Source organism: Culex pipiens, chromosome 1 (genome assembly GCF_016801865.2).
Source record: "Culex pipiens pallens isolate TS chromosome 1, TS_CPP_V2, whole genome shotgun sequence".
Taxonomy (NCBI): domain Eukaryota; kingdom Metazoa; phylum Arthropoda; class Insecta; order Diptera; family Culicidae; genus Culex; species Culex pipiens.
This window is the reverse complement of record NC_068937.1, coordinates 136,133,637-136,153,698: the sequence shown is the minus strand read 5'-3', so window position 1 is coordinate 136,153,698 and position 20,062 is coordinate 136,133,637. Positions and strand designations below refer to the sequence as shown.

General features: G+C 40.5%; 1 protein-coding gene across 1 annotated transcript in view; it reads right to left on the bottom strand.

Annotated features, from left to right (window-relative positions):
• Nucleotides 1-20,062, bottom strand: part of LOC120420746 (protein similar-like) — a 128,141-nt gene that overhangs the window by 43,160 nt on the left and 64,919 nt on the right. The window lies entirely within an intron of this gene.

Sequence of the window (20,062 nt, the reverse complement as noted above, 5' to 3'; positions counted from 1 at the left end):
GTTCAATGACGTCGAATCGCTTCGCGATCTTCGACAAACTTCAAACTCTCAACTCGAGGTCACCCTAACGGCAACAATCTTGCAGGTTCGCTGGATCGGTCCAACTCCGCCTCGAAGTCGTCGTTCTCAGTTCGTTAATTTAATCAAAATCTCGGACACTAAAGGAACCGCGCACACACACGTCCAAGCACTAGCAATTTGGCCCCCCATACGAGTGTGTGTGTGTGTGTTGAGCGCATCAACCATCATCATCAGCTTGGTCGCGTCCAAAGTGAGTGCGAGAGGACCAATTTAAAGTAATCTACGGAACGAACCGACGGATGGTTGGACCGGCAATCTCTCGTCACCGCGCGTTGATAACTCCAAAGTCGTCGTCGTCGTCGTCGGTTGGACCCCAAATGATGGGTTTTCTTGGAATCTTCTTACGACCTTTTTTTTCGACTTATTTGTTTTTCAACTAGCTTGAAGATAAGACAGGAGGATTTCAGCGGAGGGACGCTGCGGGGATTCGCAACACACGGCTGAGAGACAACAAACGAAAACGAAAAGAAATGAGGAATCATGAGAGGCAATAAAATTCAACTTAAACTTGTGGCATTTAAGACGAGAAAAAATTGCGAAAAAAGCGCGATTGGACGTGGTCGATAAAGTGAGCTTTGAAAGTGCTCGTTTCTTTAAATATAAATATACATTTTGGCCATATTTGCTTGGACAAGTTTGACGATTGGGATGGTGACAGCAGGGTAAGCAGGGCAGTGAATATCAATTAATTTTAATGGATGAATGGGGGAAACTTTGAAGTTTATCTCGCTGAAAGACCGTTGAGATGAAATAATTGGTCAACTAAACAAAATTTAATAGTTTTATGTTTGAAAGTTGAAGGAAGGGGTTATGTTTATCAAATTCATATGAAATTTTTTTTATTTACTTAAATCCTACTTAACAGTTTAGTTTCAACAATAATTCACCATTAGATATGAAAAATAAAAAATAATTGATCAATTTTGATAGTTTGAAAATGTTATCCAATTTATCTTTTGGGATCATCCATAAACCACGTGAACACTCCTTTGGTAATCTCCACCCCCCCCCCCCTACGTGGTTTATGGATGGTCCCTTTAATCAATTTTTCAATTTTGGGAGCATCCAAAAAGACAATTGTTGAGATTTGGTAAAGTCGGCATCGCTATTTCTTAAGCAAATCAGTTTGACTTCAGTTGGCAATTTTCTTAATCAAGTTCAAATGAACAAATTTTTTATTTGTTGCTTTTTGTGTTTTATTAAACTGCCTTGAGTCAAAAGTATTACAAAACACCCTAAAGCAAAAAAAAAGAAAATTTTGTTTTTCTTTTTACCAAATTCTCCAAAAATACTACGGCATTTGTGGATGGTAGCTATTGGAAAATATTTGATTTTCTTTAGCTGTAAAATAGCAATTCTTGAACAAAATATTTTGTGCTTTTGTTCATGATGACGACAAATGCCATCATCTGAGCTTAAAGTCGATGTCGGTCAAAATTTATATGACAGTATTTTAAAAATTTATGAATATTTCAAATAGTGTTTGTGTTTTTTTGGTTACTCAATTCAATATTTCAGACATTTTAGACCAATTAAATTTAAAATATAAGCCTAGGTTTCAACATATGGATGAAAAAAGTATTTTAAAATGCATTTTACAGGCGTGCTTTCCAATTATTAGTTTTGAAAATATCGAGGTATTGACGGATTTTTTTTCGCAAAAAAAAACTTTTCGTGGGACTGTACATTGGTTTTTCATGCATGCTAAATATGATTATAAACGCGGGAAAATGCATTTTAACTGGTTTTCAGTTGATTAAACTTTAATTTTCATTAAAATTTTGAAGTTTTCTGAAAAAAAAAATTTTGCCACCTGATTATTCAGGTCAAATTTGAAGGGGGGCGACATAAACTTTGAAAAACGGCCAGTTTTTTAAATCAAAAATTTTGTGCAACATTAATAGGTTTAATGCTGGAATTCAAAAAAATAGTATCCTCTGAAAAATTCAAACACTTTTTTTTAATCACTTATTCTTTGTTTTAGTTGTTTTTTCTTTCTTTAAATTCAAGTAAAAAAATAATCTTTGCATCTTCTTAATTTTTCATCTGCAACCTATTTTTGATTTTTTTCCAGTTAAATGCTTTTGAGTTTAAAAGTAATTAAAAAAAATACTACAAGATTTAAGAATTCTGAAAAATAAGAATTCTTCTAACCAATGCTTTTTGGAGAACTAAAATTGATTGAAAATTCTAGCTTCAGGCGATTTGGCCCATCTAAAATAAGTTCAATTTCTAACTCAACCCTGGAAAGGTCTTACTATTTTGTCACATTCACTATTGTAGTTTCATCATAAATTTTCCCATGAATTTCTCTAAACACACACTAAACTACTTCAAGTGTCAAGCTATAAAAGTACTACACAATGACTTTGGATTTTCAAGAAATGTTTCTATTCAATTTCGCTATGTCAATTATGCGTTGACAAAAATTCCCCACCCATCATAATGATTGATAGAAAGTGCGTCAGCATAAGAGTCAAACAAAATTTCTGCAACTTCACACCAAGCGTTCACGTCATGCTCACGCTGGCAATCACCACCACCAATCAGCGTTACACTGCATTACCTCATGCAAGCCTGATAAGGTAAACGAAATTGCAGTTTCCACCCCGATACCGAGAGATAGCGATAAGATAACGAACTTTACAACCACCACAAGCCAACCACACAAGGCGGACGACATCGCCCTTTTGCCTGATTGATTCGTGCAATCCCGGCGACCAGAACTGCAACAACATTCTGGTTGAATCTCAGGGAAAAAAGACACCAACCGAGCTGTCCGACAAACCGACAGACCCATTGACTGAGCTCTTGAAAAAAAAGGTGGAGAAGGAGCGCAAAAAAGAGAGCTCCAACGTCAACCGAAGTCGACGATGTCGACGCAGAGGAGCTGCAGCGGAACGCCGGAGTCCCGGCATCGTCTTCTACGCGGTTCTACACCTTGCTCATGCTTCGGAGCTGTTCAGGGATGCCAGATTTGGAGAGTTTCGCTGAACAACGCCTACTTGGATGGAGTTGTGGGTTTGTTCGTGAAGTTGATGGTTTCAATGTCCAAAGTGTAACTTGAATTTTTGTGTTACAACTTGCTTCTGGACATAACCGTCCGGCATCCCTGCCGCAACCCTGCATCGCAGTTTATTTCGGGGGTGGATGCTGTGAAGAGAGTGCAGCGCGCGGTAGCCCGACTTGGCATGCACCGATGCACTACTACTTCGTGTGCAGTAGAACCAATATCACACACCACCGTACCTGCTCTCTGACACACTGACTGACTGACTGATTGTCGAAGTTATGTAAAGTAGGACCGATTCTCGACGACTGGCTGGGGGTAGAAGATTCTTGCGTCGAGTCCCTCCCAACTTCACCGGATCTCTTCACCTCACACTCCTCGGCACGATGTTTTCAAAATTTGCACAACGCGACTGTTTATGTAAGGGCGACTTTGTCTTCTTCGTCGTCCTCTTCTCCACACCGCGATGTATTAAAATCTTATATAATCACGATTAAATCTGTTTGTTCTACCGGGGAAGGAGGGGCGATCGCAGCACCCAGCTGAATCTGGTACCGGATAGCTGGAAGAGAAGCAGGACTTGCCAGCTGGTCTCCCTCTTCACACACTTTGCTTCTTCTCTTCCGTTGTATCGTGCTTCCTGAACTCGCACAGTAGGCTTTGCCTCTGAACACCTTCTTCCCAACGCGACTCTTGATGTAATGTCTCAAGGCACACTCGGACCAGGAACTTACACTTTGAGAGGATTCTTGTTGCGCTAACACTTTAGCATGGCCAACTATATAGTGGCAGGACTGCAGTGGTAAACACACGGAGGGGATATTTGTTAACTTGAGGAGATAGTCGTCGTAGCAGTCTTAACAGGTAGATAGTTCAAAACAACAAAAAAAAGAACAGAGGGGAAGGAAAAAAACACAACACAACAACGGGTGCCCACAGTTGTAAAGAAGGGGGGGAGGGGCTCTTCCGTTCCGAATTTGCGCTTCCCGAGCGGAGACGATGGGAGATACACAGGTCCGGACCGTTTTGGACTTGCTTTGACTACGTCGCGATTTGAACTGAGTTTTTCGTCCGCGAGTCGTCGGATCTCGCCTCTTGCGACACAAAGCGCCGATGTAGTGCGGAAAAGTGTTGCGTCACGCCGGAGTTGAGAGGGAGAGCGCGGCTGAGAGAGTTTGAAAGAGTGTGAGTGGGATTGTCGCGTGGACGGTGGATGTTGTACGCGTGGAGCTCCGTGTTCAATTAGAGTTTGGATATGGGTAAAAAATTTTAGACAAATTTCATTTTAGACATTTTCAATTTATCAAGGAATAACATACGGTTCCAAAGAATATTCATTATTGTTTTAATTATACCGCTCAAAACAAAAGAAAAGTCGTCAAAACACACCCCACTGTGCAAAATCTGCACACAATCTCCCATTCACATCCCAATGGAAAATACCAATCAAACTTAATTCACACACTCTTCGCTCAAACCACCCAAACTTCCAAACGTGTTTGTGTTTCATTGACAATTTACTCTCAAAACAATTACGCCGCACGCCACATCAACGAGAATAAACGAGAGAGAGAGTGCATTATGTCACGCGACGATGCACGCAACATTGCGTCGCGCAACTTCTCTCTCGAGGGCGCGACATCCCAAGTGCTACAAAACAAACCAGTTTTTCCTCACGTCCTGGACTCCGGAACTCCCCACTTCTTGCCAACTGGATACGTCAGCTGCTCACAGGATGTTTCCGTTGGAGGATTCACCAATACTATTACACAAAAGTATCAGAGCAAGCGACTCCCATCTGACGTAGCCTGCCTACGCGGCGTTCCGTTCTCTCTCTCTCAAACTTTGGTTCTTCCATGATTCAATGTAACGATGGTGGCGGAATTTCGCCACTTCCACCGAATTTTGCCCACCCCGCGGGAGTTGTCCAGTCTTGCACGTTGCAATCTTCCTCCAGCCCGGTCGTAATTTCGCAAAACCTCACTCACACTCTCTCGTTTCTCTTCTTTTTTTTTGACACATCTCAGCCTGCCATGAGCCGCGCAAAGTTGGGGTGGTTCCCACAGCTCCAGTGACTCACGGTAAAACGGTGTGCAAAACCTGTTTCTCGTATCGCCAGGGAAGTTTCGCGGTTCGAATCCCGCACTGGAAGCGGCGGCGCCGCGATTTTTGGCTTGTCACTATCTTTGGAGTTGCTCTTCTTGGTTGTTTTCGGGGGTTTGGAAACCCAACACTGCCGCGCGGCCGCCGGTCATGCCACGCGGATAATTGCATCATGCTGGCGAAATTGGATAGGACTGGAGTAGTACACGGTGTGAGTCGGACGCACGACAACGCAGCAGATAGTCATTTATGGGCTCGACTGAGGTTTTTTTTGTGAGTGTGTGTTCGCGAATTTGAATGTTTGAGTGGATGACGGAGCTGGGCTTTTTTGGAGTCTTTTTGTAAGTTGCGTGTTGGCTGATCATGGAATGCATGCAAAATATAGAGCACTGCTATTTGGATCAGGTTTTTTTATCTGGCTGGCTTGGGATTGTAATTTTTAACGGAGTTACGGGCTTGGGAATTGCCCGGAGAAGTAGATTTAATGATAGGGGGAACAATGACAATTTGTCGGGTTTTGAAAAGAAATTTGTTCGAAAAGACTACGCAATAGAGATTCATGTAAAATTTACGCATCCAAATCAGCTGTTTCATATTTGTTGAATACAAATTGTTTGTTGGATTAGTCAAAATTTTAGGTACAATTTAGGACCCACTGTTGTTAAAAATACTTTTGCTGACAACAACTTACTTCCTTAATCTGACAGATTGATTAAAGCTTTTTTTTTTAACTTAGCTCTACAGACAAATTAGCTTGAAATGATAGCATCAGAATTTGTTTGTCAGGCCATGCTTAACTTAAATTGTGAGGTAACTGCTTGTTTAATGAATTGATAAAATGGCAAAAATCGATGATTATTTTTTAATTATATAATAAAAAAATTTGATAAATCGAAAAGTAATAGAGGAGACCAACAACATCTTAAGTTGAATCTAGTTAATAGCTGAAAGTAAGAAAATGCAATGGTGAGCTTAACATCAATGAATCATATCTGCGGTCAACTTTACGTCAGGAGGGCTGGCCAGTGAAAAAAAATAATGTTGGGATTAAGTTTTTTAAATGGTTGATTGGGTAAGGTTAGATTCGATTAGATGATTATATTTAAAAAAAAAATGAAAAATAGCGAAATTTTATTTTTCTGACACGCTCCCTCCGTGTACGCACGAGAGCATGCAGCTAGTGCTCAGTGCTCCATCGTTTTTTCGATTTTTTTCGCCGTAATTGATTGTGGTTACCCGCGAGTTTGCTTCTCCAGCATGCCAAAGGCCGGCCGTGGCCGTGGCAGTTCGAGTGCGGCCTCGAAAAACCCGCGAAGTTCGTCTACCGGCCGTGTGCAAAAAGGTAAACAAACCAACGCCGTGTCAACCGCCATCGCGCAGGGGAGCGTGAGCGCAGAAGGAATCGACAAAAAGTTACTACACCCCGGATATGTTCCAAGATCACCAGTGCGAACCCGTTCGGGTACCTCCGGTGCCACGACCAGTGGCACATCAACATCCGCCAACATTCCCATCAGGAACGAGTTCCAGATGCTGAGCGACGACGAAGAAAACAACAACAACACCGACGGTAGCACCACTACCGACGACGACGACGACGATGATCGTGCACGGAAAAAAGTGCCGACGCCAAAAAAGAATAATTCTCCAACGGAACGAAGACCACCTCCAATTTTTGTTTTGGACACGTTGGCGGACGATGTTGACGAGTTGCTGGAAGGCCTCGGATATTGTCTGAAAATCGGTAAGTCGGCAGTGCAAGTGATCACACTGAATAAAAAGAGCTTCGACCTGGTGTTTGAAGAATTGAAGCGTAGCAACTTCAACTTCTACACATTCAACCCCGAGAAGCCTCCTGTTAAGGTCGTCTTACAGGGTTATCAAGACCGTCCTATCTCCGACCTGAAGGGTCACCTTTCGGACGCCGGAATAAAACCGCGGGAGATTAAAGTGCTCTCGCGCAAGACAACGGTAACAGGTACACACACACTGTACCTGTTGTACTTCGACCGCGGCACCGTCAAGATCCAAGACCTGCGGCGGACTAAGACGTTGGACGGTTTTTGGGTAAACTGGCGGTTTTACACCAAGAACCCGACGGACGTAGCGCAATGCCACCGTTGCCAGAAATTCGGCCACGGCTCGCGGAACTGCAACCTCCGGCCCCGCTGCGTGAAGTGCGGTGAGTCACACCTCTCGGAGGCGTGCGCACTGCCACGAAAGGCGGACTTGGGGGACAAGGCAGAACAAACCAAGCCGCGCGTAAAGTGCGCCAACTGTGACGGCAACCATACCGGCAATTACCGCGGATGCGTCGCGCGCAAGGCCTACCTCGAGGAGCAGGAAAAGAGGAAGAAGAAAGCGTCCCACCCTCCTCAGCGAAGTACGAGCGCAGCCGTTCCTGCAGCTGGACAGCTTACGGTTCCAGCGGAAAACTCAGCGTTCCCTCCTGGTTGGGGGCGTTCGTTCGCCAGCGTGGTCGCTGCCGGTAGCGGCAGTACGGCCCAGCAAGAAGTCACCGGGGAAGATCTCTTCACCCTGCCGGAGTTCTTTGCTCTCGCGGGGGAGATGATGACGCGGTTTCGGAGCTGCCGGAACAAGGCAGAACAATTCCTGGCCCTTGGGGAACTGATGATCAAACACATCTACAAAGGATAAATTACCTGTGATCTAGATATAAGCTTTCTCTTCCTCTATCCCCTTTCCTTTGCAATTTCTGTAAGTTTTTTTTATAGTTTTTTCTTACTCTTGCTAGTGCCTTAGTTAAAGAAATAATTGTTCCTAAATGGATTATGATGCAACACACAGCTGTAAGGAACTCCAAAACTCTGTTATGCACTTCAAAATAACTCATTGTATCTTGATTATTCACCAATAAAACCGAATTGAATTGAATTTATTTTTCTGACCGTTTTTTAAGAACCACCCTGAAAATAGCCTAACATTACACAATATCCAATCACATCTTCATACACGAAACTTGCAATCTTCCCAATCATCCCAGCAAATCTCCAAGTTGCAGTTCTCTCAGTTTTTTCCCTCTCACAGTAAATCCGGGACCCCCCCTGGGTAGGAAAATCCTTTCCCTCTCAACAATTCCAGCTGCTCCAGACACCACCCCGGGCATTTTTCCACCCAACACCATCGTACAAGCTCGGTTCGCCAGGATTTTCCCGAGTTTTCGCTTTTCATTCACGTTTTCCCTCTCGACCAGCTCAAGGCTGGCTGCTAGTCGTTCCAGCTGGCTCTTGGAAAATTCACTTTCCGCTTTCCAATTTTGGAGCTGTCTAGTGGGATGTGCGGGAAATGTACTACAAAAAATACAGAAACGCACACACATGAGCCGAGCAATTTTCGAGTTGATTTTTCTTTGGGCCGTTTGGGTTTTATTCCTTTTGCCGCGCCGCGGCGATGGCCCTGACAGTGATGATGAATTTTAATTTATGGACTTTAAATTTTTGAATGGTAAAACTGGGGTGGACTCTGTCGAGTGCGAGAGTGAGAGTTAAAATTTTTATACACTGTCTGCTTATTTTTTGCCGAAAATAACCACCGCTGCCAACCAGCAATATGCGGCTTTGGGTGGTATTTTGACAAAGTATAAAATATGGGAATTGTGTATATCTTGCTGGGAGCGAATCTTAAAGGTAAAGGTGCGAAACATTTACGCCGAAACAACATTTTCGATGTAGGTCCCCAAAGGGAAAAATGCCATGCCGACAAACTTCCACCAGATTAAACATTGTCAAATGGGTGAAGAAATGGCGGCGGCGAATTATAAAAAAAATTGCCGAGAATTTTAAGCATCTCATAAAACTAAAACATAAATTAGAACCGAGTTGGTCGTGCACGGTAAAGTGAGGTTGGGCAATTTCCGTCAATTTTCATCTGAAGCGAGAGTTTAGTTTGATTGTTATAAATAGACGCCCAAAACGCCCTGATTGATATTTCATCAAATGTGTGACCGAGAACAACAAAGTGTGTAGCCAAGAATTTGATTCCCCATCGCTCCGAGTTCGAGTTGATTGGTTCGACGGTTGTGTTTTTGTTTTACTATTCTGTTTTGCATTCATACTGTGTGATCGCACAGTGTCAGGTGACACTTATTTTTCGAAATTTTCTTGAATGGCCCGCCGCCAGTCGACGTCGGCTGGGGCAATAACTTATAGACCTCTTCGTACGAGTATGCGGCAATTCATAGAAGTGAAAAAGTCACGTAAATTAGAAGGGGCCGGGACCACCCCAAAAGTTGCAAGTCACGTGGTGTAGCCACTGAAATTGGTTTCAACAGAAAATATCTTGTTTTATCGTGGCTGTTGCGAGCGTAAAAACACTTCCCATTGAATTTTTTGACGAATATTCAAGTTGACGTTTCGGTTTTCTGATGGTGTGTCATCTTCAGGGACATTGTGAGGTATTTACGTCGAACCGCTTTCGATATTGATCGGTGTGACGTCGCACAACCATGTCGCATTCTGACATTTTGTTGTGCGACAAATCCAGTTTGACAGATCTCCCCCCTTGCAGACGTCAAACCACTTTAATTGGAGTGACGTATGCGCCAGACATGTGCAGATCGGCAACAACCAGCTGGCCATTCGAGTCAGACAACTCTCCGCAGGCAAGATCCACGAGGGGAGATCAAATCGGAAGTATCGATGCAAACAAAATCGTTATTGCGCAATTTGATTTGAATAGCTCCCCCTCTGATCGGTGTTGGCTGTAGTCTCGGTAGAGCTGATCGCGCAAAGTCTGAACAGGGAAGCTTATTTTAGCAAAAAAGGTGAGGTAGCGCACACGTGGTCAGAGGTGGGTGGACAACGGATACTTCGCAGCTGTGAATACCTGGGAACGGCACTAGGGTGCCCAGGTGTGGGAAATTTTCAAAATTGACGTCAATTCTTGTTTTTTGAAAATATGTCGCAAAACATTTATGATGCAACATTTATTTTGTAACAAGTTGTATGAACTTTGTTGCAAAACAACCTCCATGCAACAGCAACAGCAAAATTGAATCCAATTTGTTCGCAAACAGCGCATTCCGAGTGCCTCACTTCTTCTGTTAGAATTAGTAAACACAGATGAAGGTAGTGCTACTCACTGGCACTAGTTAGTGGCCACTTGTTGTCACACTAATGGCAAAATAAACGCGCAGTTCGTTGAAAACGTGAGCTGCCATCTTGCAGATGAGCTATGCAATCGGTATGGGAGAGTAATGTCGGTTAAGTGACAGTGAAACCTGAAAATGGTACGGAAAACATATTTAAAAAAAATCATTTTTCTTCAAAATTGCACTAACTAATCAGAAATAAGTTTTGAGGCAACACGTTAGGTTTGGGTCAATTTTACTTAGTTTCGTAAAAACAAACTTACTTAGTCACAATTGGCTAAATGTCACTTAGTTTAAATGTAATTTACCCAAACCTGACGCATTACCTACAAAGCTATTCTCGTGTAGTAAATCTGAACAATGGCCTAAAAACATACGTCTGAATAGGGTATAATTTACCCAAATATGACGGATGGCTCTCAAATCTGAATTTATTTTTGAGTAGGTTTAGTTTTAAAGAATTTGAGTGAAATTTACCCAAAATCTGAAGAATAGCCAAACAAAAGAAACTAAATAAAAATTATCTAAATCTGACGTATGGCCTTAAAACTTATTCCTTAATCGGTTTAGTAGCACTAAATTATTTTTAATTTGCCCAAATCGGCAACAAAACTTATTTTTGTGTACTAGTTTAGGTTTTAAAGAAAATGAGAGCAATAAACCAAAATCTGCTTTATTATGATTGATACCCAATCTTGAGTAGGTTTGTTTTTTTTTTTGCGAAACTGAGTAAAATTTACCCAAATCTGACGTATAGCCTTAAAACTTATTTCAGAGTAGGTTGTTACGAAATTATTTGAAATTTTTCGCTTTGACCAAACGATTGATTTTGGTTGAGCACTCAAAAAAATAAATAAGTCGATCTCTCGGAAGTCTAACTGTACGCCGCGAAACCACTTTTATTACACCTGTGAATCGGACAAAGCTGAAGTTTATTGTGCGTTGATGGACGACGCGCGGACGCATGACTAACCCGACAACTCTCCGATTACGGGCTGTCTTGTAACGCGCGGCGTTTCTTCGAAATTTAACCACCGATCAGACGCTCTATCCAAGGTATACGTGCCGTTGGTCATGTGACCCACACCATACTAGCGAAAGTGCCGGGCAACGATCTACTTTGGTGCGGTTCGATCGTGGCTGGTGAGGCCCGGGGCGGTTTAGTGGAGATTTTCGCAAAGTATGCAAATTTCGACGCGCTCAAAATGACGCAGGCCAAGTCACGATAGCGATTTGGGCAAAATGTGTACTTAATTATCGCAGGATTTAGACGCTACCACGACGGTCACGTAGCCGGGGTTCGTCGATGCATGGTCAGCTGTTCTTGAAATCGATCAATATCGGTAATGGTTGGAGCTCGAAGCTCCTCAAATAATTTCAGGAAAAAATTGACGCTGAATAACTCATTCCCAGACCCGAATTACGGCGAACCACTCCGGCAAAACTGCATAACGATCAATCTCGTAAATCAGGGGGAAAACAATCAGTGTTAATGTGGCCAATTTGTAGGCACATTTCGATTGATTTTATGCGCTATTTGGACCGGAAGCAACATAACAAACATACCACATCTCCCTTCCCCTACACAAAAAAATAAAAACCAACTGTTCAAACATGGCTGTTTGCCCTGCCGGGCCATAAACGTCAACTTTCACTGCAATTAACCTTTCGGCTCGCCGGATAAATCCGGAGATATTATTTAGTACACCTTCCCTTCTCGTAAAAATCCTTTGGACGGGAGGCGGCAGTGCGAAGGTGGCAATGGTCCATTAAAAGTACACAAAATAACTCGCCGAAACTGGACCCCTCCCAGCTCGGTGTGAATTCCACGAGGTAAGGAAAAAACGCCAGTCGTAATAGATTATGACCTTATAAGTTATGGCCGATCTGCATAATTTGGACAGCGGAAGGTGGATGCCAAATGTGTTTTACTCCGGTGGCAAAGTGCTACGCTCGGTTTAACGTGTAAATTTTTGTGAGGGAATTTTAGTTTGTCTTGTTTTTCTTCAAATCCACATCCAACGTTTCTCTCAATATCAATAAATTACTCAAACAAAAAATTGAATCATTGAATCATTCCCCTTCCGACGCAGAACCCACCATCGATCATCGCCTCCACCACCACCGCGTCGCACCAGCCAGAGTTAATAAATGTAAATTTTATTACACTTTAGAAACAGAACCGGTGCAGCGAAAAAAAAGGAGTCTCGTGGAAAATCACGTTTGGCGTTGGTGGAAAAAAAAAGTGGTTGCTCCCTACCCCGGGCAGGATGGTTGAAAATATTTACATCGAAATCGGTTCTCTTTTGGGGAGGTGTGTTTTTTTTTGTTTCGGTACTCTCAACCAATTGCCTTAGGTGCGCACAGACAAGTGGTTCCATTCTTAGCATTGTAGTTTGGGTGGCACGTCGCCGAATAAATACAAAAGTAAGCCCAGAATGAAATTCAAACTGTAGTTTTGGTCAATTTCATAGCAGCGTAGCTCGAATGGCACGTCGACAGATAAAAGAGAAATAAATCTTAAAACTAAGTTCTGGAGAAAATACAAAAAAAACAACAATTTTGAGCACAAATTGCAATGGATTTTCATCTATTCCTTAGCATTGCGCCTTGGTTGGCACGTCGACGAATAAGAGAGGAAATTCGATTATTTTTTTTAAATAGGTAGCAAAGATTGAAAAAAACTTGTGTAGCTTATTTTGCATTGTCAATTTCTTCTTTCCTCAGCATTGTGGCTCGGTTGGCACGTCGACAAATAAATAAGAAAATATGAGAAAAAATCTTAAAAAATGAAAATTTAAAACAAAAACGACAACTACTTGTCTGTGACCGCTCAAAAAAGGATACAAACCCCGTTCGATGATACCACCTCTTTCTTGCCATGGTTTTGGGCTATTTTGACGAGAGCGAACTTCTTCAATCTCCAGTTGCAGCTCGTGCGGGTCAGCCCTGCACAGCACACACACTTGTTTTTCCAGCACGATTTGCCAAATTAAATAAAGCGAAATGGAGCTGCTGCCAACATTCGAGCGCGCTCTGTTCGTTGATCCTTCGAGGTTTTCGGCCTGACGACGACGACGCCGGCCATGGAAAGCTCATTTAGCTCAAATTAAAAATATGCTAATTCGATGCACTGCTCCTGCCTTCCCCAATCGGGTTTATTTTTTGCTAACGCTAACTGTTAAGTACACTGATATAAAAGGATTACGAGGATCCAATTTGGCAGCTTTGTTTCGCATCATGACCATCGACGAAGCTCATCGGTATTGCTCGTTTCGTTTTCAATTAAGTACTGATTGAAAGTTAAGCGCACTTTAGAGTGAATCGTTCGTCTGGATGGATTCCTCAACCGTAACCTTAATTAATCTCGCTAATTAATTGTACATATTAGATTAATTAGCTGCTGATGCGTCCATGAGGGGTGGAGGTTGCACACAAAAAAATGAATAAAACTCAATTACCGGATTGCGTTCTGGGTACAACATCCGGTGGCCGGTCACGTAAGGATGCAAATTGTTACGGTACCAAAGGACACTAGACTCCACGGGTGAGGTCCGGTGGACATGCTCCCAAGAGGTAAGATTAATTAACGGTGAGGTTAATGCTTCAATTCAAAACGAATCATAACCTCAAAAGTCAATTGAAAAAAATATGTGATATTTGAGGCGCGATTTTCGATCACATCATCGATTTTTACGGCATAAATTTTAAACTAAAGAAAATTTCAAAAAAGGAATCGTAAATAAATTGTCATCTTGATCACATTGCTTAGCATCGTAAATCGGGTGGCACGTTGACGAAAAAAAAATAAACCCATAATAAAAGATTGATATTGTAGTTTATAGTCCATTTCATAGCATCGTAGCTCGAGTGGCACGTGGACGAATAAGAAAGAAAAATTGAGAAAAATGTTATTTGCATAAAGTGTCATGATTGTGACGTCGTGAACTAAGTTTATGGTTTCATGACTGAAAATTATAGTTTTGTTTAACAAATTTCAACTTAAAGAACGATTAGTGCGCTGACCACGGGGACGCGCTATCTTGTTTTTGCATGCTCATTTTCATTTCTTTTGTGTCGCTGTTTGTGTGCTTGGGTGCGTGGTTATCATATATAGGTGAAGGGGTTTTATTAAATGATCATTATATTGCATTATTATATTTAATTGATTATATAACCACACTATATTTTACACTTAACACATTATACAAAACACATATGAAACTGTAAACTGGAGCGTTTGGTACGGTATGTCCACGCATCCTTCCTCCCCTGTAGATTCTGTGAAATGTGATCCGTTCTCAGAATCCTCTCTCGGTAAACACAACGTAGTAGGGCTGGCCGCTTTAATTTTTGCAATACATTTTCGGGTGTTCTCGGATGTACTGCAATTATTAATAATGACAAGAAAAGTGCTTGGGGCGTAATCTAATCACAAGACTTTCCAGCATGCTTTCATCGGACTGGCTGCGTTTGTGTTAGATTAGATTAGATTAGATTAGATTAGATTAGACAAATTTCAACTTAAAGAACTGAAATTCACAATTTCTGGAATACTTTTTTTTCAGTGCATAACGAATTGAAAAACGGATTTAGATAAACTTTCTCTTAAACTAGAAAGAATTTCCTGATTTTTGTTGTTTTTTTGTACATCACAGTTGAGTTGCCTCCAATTCCAGCTCAAATTATCATTCTTTAATTAGTTCCTATCACTCAATTTCCTTCACACACAAAACAACCCATCCACAACATACCCACATTCTCACCGGCGATCTTTTGTCTTTTTGTCTCGTTTCGCACCGCATCGCTGCCTTCTCTCGACCACACCATTAAATTCTCCCCCCTTTGCAAGCAGCGATTACTTGCCAATTTCCGTATGACGCGACGACACGAAGCCTCTCGCGTTCGCGATTTTTTTTCTTTCCTTCTTTCCTTTTCGCAAGTGATCTTCTTTTTGGCGATCGGTTTTGTTGTTTTGTATCTTTTTTATTTTTGTTGTCTTTTGATTTAAGGTTTACTCTTTTGTGCTCAAGTAAACAATAAAAATATTCAAAAAAGAAATATGAAAAACATAACAGTTCAAAGTGTACAAACATGAAAGATTGAACATTTTATGGTACCATAATATTCATGTAATTTTACATTTTTTCTGTGTACTATTTGAAACATCAAAAACAAGTATTTTTACCTTGAGTACCGTGTGAACTGAAAATTACATCATTTCTGTGAAAACCCAGTTCTTACAGAAAAATTAAGTAAAATTACATCAAAAGGTAGTAAACAACAGAAGAACAAAGTAAAAATGCTAAAAATGTGCTTACATCAAAATTACAGTACAAAAGTATAAACATGGAAGATTCATGTAATTTAACTATTTTTGCGTATGTAATAAAATTACACAAAAAAGATGTAAATTTCAGGTTTTTCTGATATGTTTTGTTTTTACATCTATTCTGTGTAAACAGGGTTTTCACAGAAAAATTAGGAAGCAAATTTACATCTTCAAGTTTTGAACTTTTTGTACTACCATTTGCATACATTATTTTGCAAAAAAATGTCACACTGCTACCTGACTCACTCTCCATCATTTAGCTTCCATTTTCGCCACTTCCTTCGCACAAGCAATTTCGCGATACTGCGTTGCTAGGGCGGGAATCTTTCTCGGTGGACTACACACACACAACCCGGGAGTGGGGAAGAGTTCATTAAAAAGTAACCAATTCACGGAGGGAAACAATACTCCGCGTGGTTTGGTGCAAGAAGAAAGCATTCACCGAAAGAAAAAAAAATCGGCGATATTTACGGTCTCGCGACGGTGTCGCCGAATTCGGTCACATACGTTCAGCTGTGTTTTCGGGTAAAGGAAAGAACCGGTTGATGAGGCCTCTTGCATGACAGTGGAATGCACTTTTTTGTACTTTCTCAGTTGTCTGATGGATGGATTGGAACTTGCTAATGAAGAGTTTTGTTGTCAGGGGTGGAAAACATTCGCTTCGCGAGAAGTTTGAAAAGAAAAATCACAGATTGTTGATCAATTACACAGAAAAAAAAAGTTGAATTTTGTTGAAAATTTGGTAGGTTGAATATTAACTCTATTTTTGATTAATATTACATAAAAAATGTGTAAAAATGTGAACCTGATGAATATTCATCAAAAACTGATGAAAATTCATCATTTTCTGGGGTAAAATTAATCATTTTTTTTGCCACAAAATCTGTCACCATTTCCTGATGAATATTACCATCATTTTTTTTTCTGTGTAGCAGACTTAGTAGGCTTTGCTTGATGAACTTCGTATGAGGCATGTTTTTTCCACCTCTGGTTCATGAGACGATTGAAAAAAGACTGAAGAGAGCGCTTCCGGGATGCACTTTCCGGGAACAGATGATGCAGTTTATGACTCCGGAAGGAGGTCGAAGGTAATAGGGGAGTCAGATCCATTAGCAAACGCATAATGCTGCTTTTTTCAAATTTCTATATTCGGCCCGAGTTACAACAGTTGGCACTAAAACATGCTGAGTAGCTCGTCAATAATGACTCAATCTTCAAAGATATATCTGGCCGAGGAGCATCGACTTTGATCCGCCATATCGCCGTTGGCTGTTAATTATAGCCACAAAGTAATCCTCGGCAGCGGCTTAGACTAAGATGTTTCTATAAGAGCTGTAAACATCGCCCTGGTGAACGAGGGGAGCGAGGGGTTGTCCACCACCAAAACACTCCGCTCCGACGAAGAATAAAAGTGAAAAGCCGTTCTATTCCCGCGCCGCGCAGATCTTCGTACGCGATCGTACGAACACTAATCCGGGGGTGACAACGGGGCCTCGCGCCAACGTTGGTAAACATCGATCGTGGGGCCAAGTGGGGCAAAGCGGGACACAACGAGCAGCAGGAGGAGAGGGAGCCCTGCGAGCGCGAGACGCCGAGCGATTGTTTTTTCCTTGATCGATTGCTAATTATAGCCGAGGGTGTCGCGTTGAATCTTCCGCGATGGTGGACCAAGTCGTCAACTCAGAGATCCACACTCTCGGCGGTATTTCCGGGCGGCACGAGAGGCCGCCCAGGGTCAGGCCACCTGTCTCTGCGCGACAGTCGCGCAAATCTAGGACGAAGGATTTCCCAACGGCCGAGGCCGCGGTACGGCACGTGTACGCAATAAAAGTCTCGGACTCGGATTTCGATGATGATCCTACACATGTCACTACGTTGACTTCGTCGTCGGCTTGGATATCGATCGGAACAAACACCGAATCCGTCGACAAGGCCACGCCACTGTTAAAATTACGCCAGCCAGGCGAGACGACCAGACGCGGCGGTGGAGTTTCACGCGATTCCGGGGAACTGGCGCGGCCGCGTAATTGGTTTTGGGCTATTATACCATGTATATTCGCCGAATTGGAACACTTTGCAGTTGCTGCTGACTGTTGATTTCCGCCCAAGCGGAGCGCGCGTACTAAACGGCGATTCTTACTTCAAATTCTACCCAAACATAGACGGAGATGGACCAAGTGAAGTCACCCACCCCACATAAATCCCGTAACCTTTGATAATGAAAAAAAAAATCCTTTGGCTAATGGTAATCTAATTAATGGACGCTAATTTTATTGTTATTTTCCTCGGCAAGCTCCACCTCTAGCTTGATGGGGATCTTGGAATCTCGAGAAAGGGACGGGGCGAAACCGTAAATAATATCTCAACGAGATAATCTTTTTGCTTTTAAGAGCATACTTCTGGTTAAAAAAACCCCTAATTATTGTTTTAACCTTGTAAGGTATTTTTGTTTGTATTTTTCCTGTGTATAAATTGTGAAAAATTAATTATATTAAAATGAAATTAAAACTAATCTTGGTTAGTGCAATACTGTGAGACAACAATGATAAATTTGTGTATTTTTTTATATGCATTGAATCATACCGTAGCACAACACGAAAAAAAGTTCGATTCTTTATTCATTTATTCAAAAAAATGATACAAGGTAAAACAAAATTTGGTGATTTTTTATTCAACTTTTTGTCACTAAAACTTGATTTGCACTATTTTTATTTTTTATTTTTTTTTATATGTTTTAGAGGACATCAAATGCCAACTTTTCAGAAATTTCCAGGTTGTGCAAAAAATCTTTGAGCGAGTTATGAATTTTTGAATCAATACTGATTTTTTTCAAAAAATCGAAAAATCGGTCGGAAAAATTTGTCAACTTCATTTTTTGATGTAAAATCAAATTTGCAATCAAAAAGTACTTAAGTGAAATTTTGATAAATGCACCGTTTTCAAGTTACATCCATTTTTAGGTGACTTTTTTGAAAATAGTCGCAGTTTTTCATTTTTTTTAAATTAGTGCACATGTGAAAAAAATGTTTTTGAAAAGCTGAGAAATTTCTCTATATTTTGCTTTTTTGAACTTTGTTGATACGACCCTTAGTTGCTGAGATATTGCCATGCAAAGGTTTAAAAACAGGAAAATTAATGTTTTCTAAGTCCCACCCAAACAACACACCATTTTCTAATGTCGATATCTCAGCAACTAATGGTCCGATTTTCAATGTTGAAATATGAAACATTCGTGAAATTTTCCGATCTTTTCGAAAAAAATATTTTTAAAATTTTTAAACCAAGACTAACATTTTAAAATGGCCAAACATTCAATATTACGCCCTATATTGTTTTCGAAAAGATCGGAAAATTTCACGAATGTTTCATATTTTAACATTGAAAATCGGACCATTAGTTGCTGAGATATCGACATTGGAAAATGGTGTGTTGTTTGGGTGGGACTTAGAAAACATCAATTTTCCTGTTTTTAAACCTTTGCATGGCAATATCTCAGCAACTAAGGGTCGTATCAACAAAGTTCAAAAATGCAAAATATAGAGAATTTTCTCAGCTTTTCAAAAATATTTTTTTCAAAATTGGGCAAACATGTGCACTAATTTAAAAAAATGAAAAACTGCGACTATTTTCAAAAAAGTCACCTAAAAATGGATTTAACTTGAAAACGGTGCACTTTATCAAAATTTCACTAAAGTACTTTTTGATTGCAAATTTGATTTTACATCGAAAAATGAAGTTGAAAAATTTTTGCGACCAATTTTTCGATTTAAAAAAAAAATAGTATTGATTCAAAAATTCATAACTTGCTTAAAGATTTTTTGCACAACCTGGAAATTTCTGAAAAGTTGGCATTTGATGTCCTCTAAAACATATAAAAAAATAAAAATAGTGTTTTTTTGCAAATCAAGTTTTAGTGACAAAAAGTTAAATAAAAAATCACCAAAATTTGTTTTACCTTGTATCATTTTTTTTCAGTGTAGTCCATATCCATACCTACAACTTTGCCGAAGACACCAAATCGATCAAAAAAATCCTTCAAAAGATACAGATTTTTGAATTTTCATGCATAATTTTTGTATGGCCAGCTGCCAAATTTGTATGGAAAATTATATGGACAAACTAATGATGCAAAATGGCTTCTTTGGGCATACCGAAGGCACCAAAAAAGTTTCAGTCGGATTAAAAAATACAAAAAATTAAAATTTAAGAAAAAAGACCGATTTTGAAGAGAATTGCTCTTATTCATTTATTCATTTATTCATTTATTCATTTATTCATTTATTCATTTATTCATTTATACATTTATTCATTTATTCATTTATTCATTTATTCATTTATTCATTTATTCATTTATTCATTTATTCATTTATTCATTTATTCATTTATTCATTTATTCATTTATTCATTTATTCATTTATTCATTTAT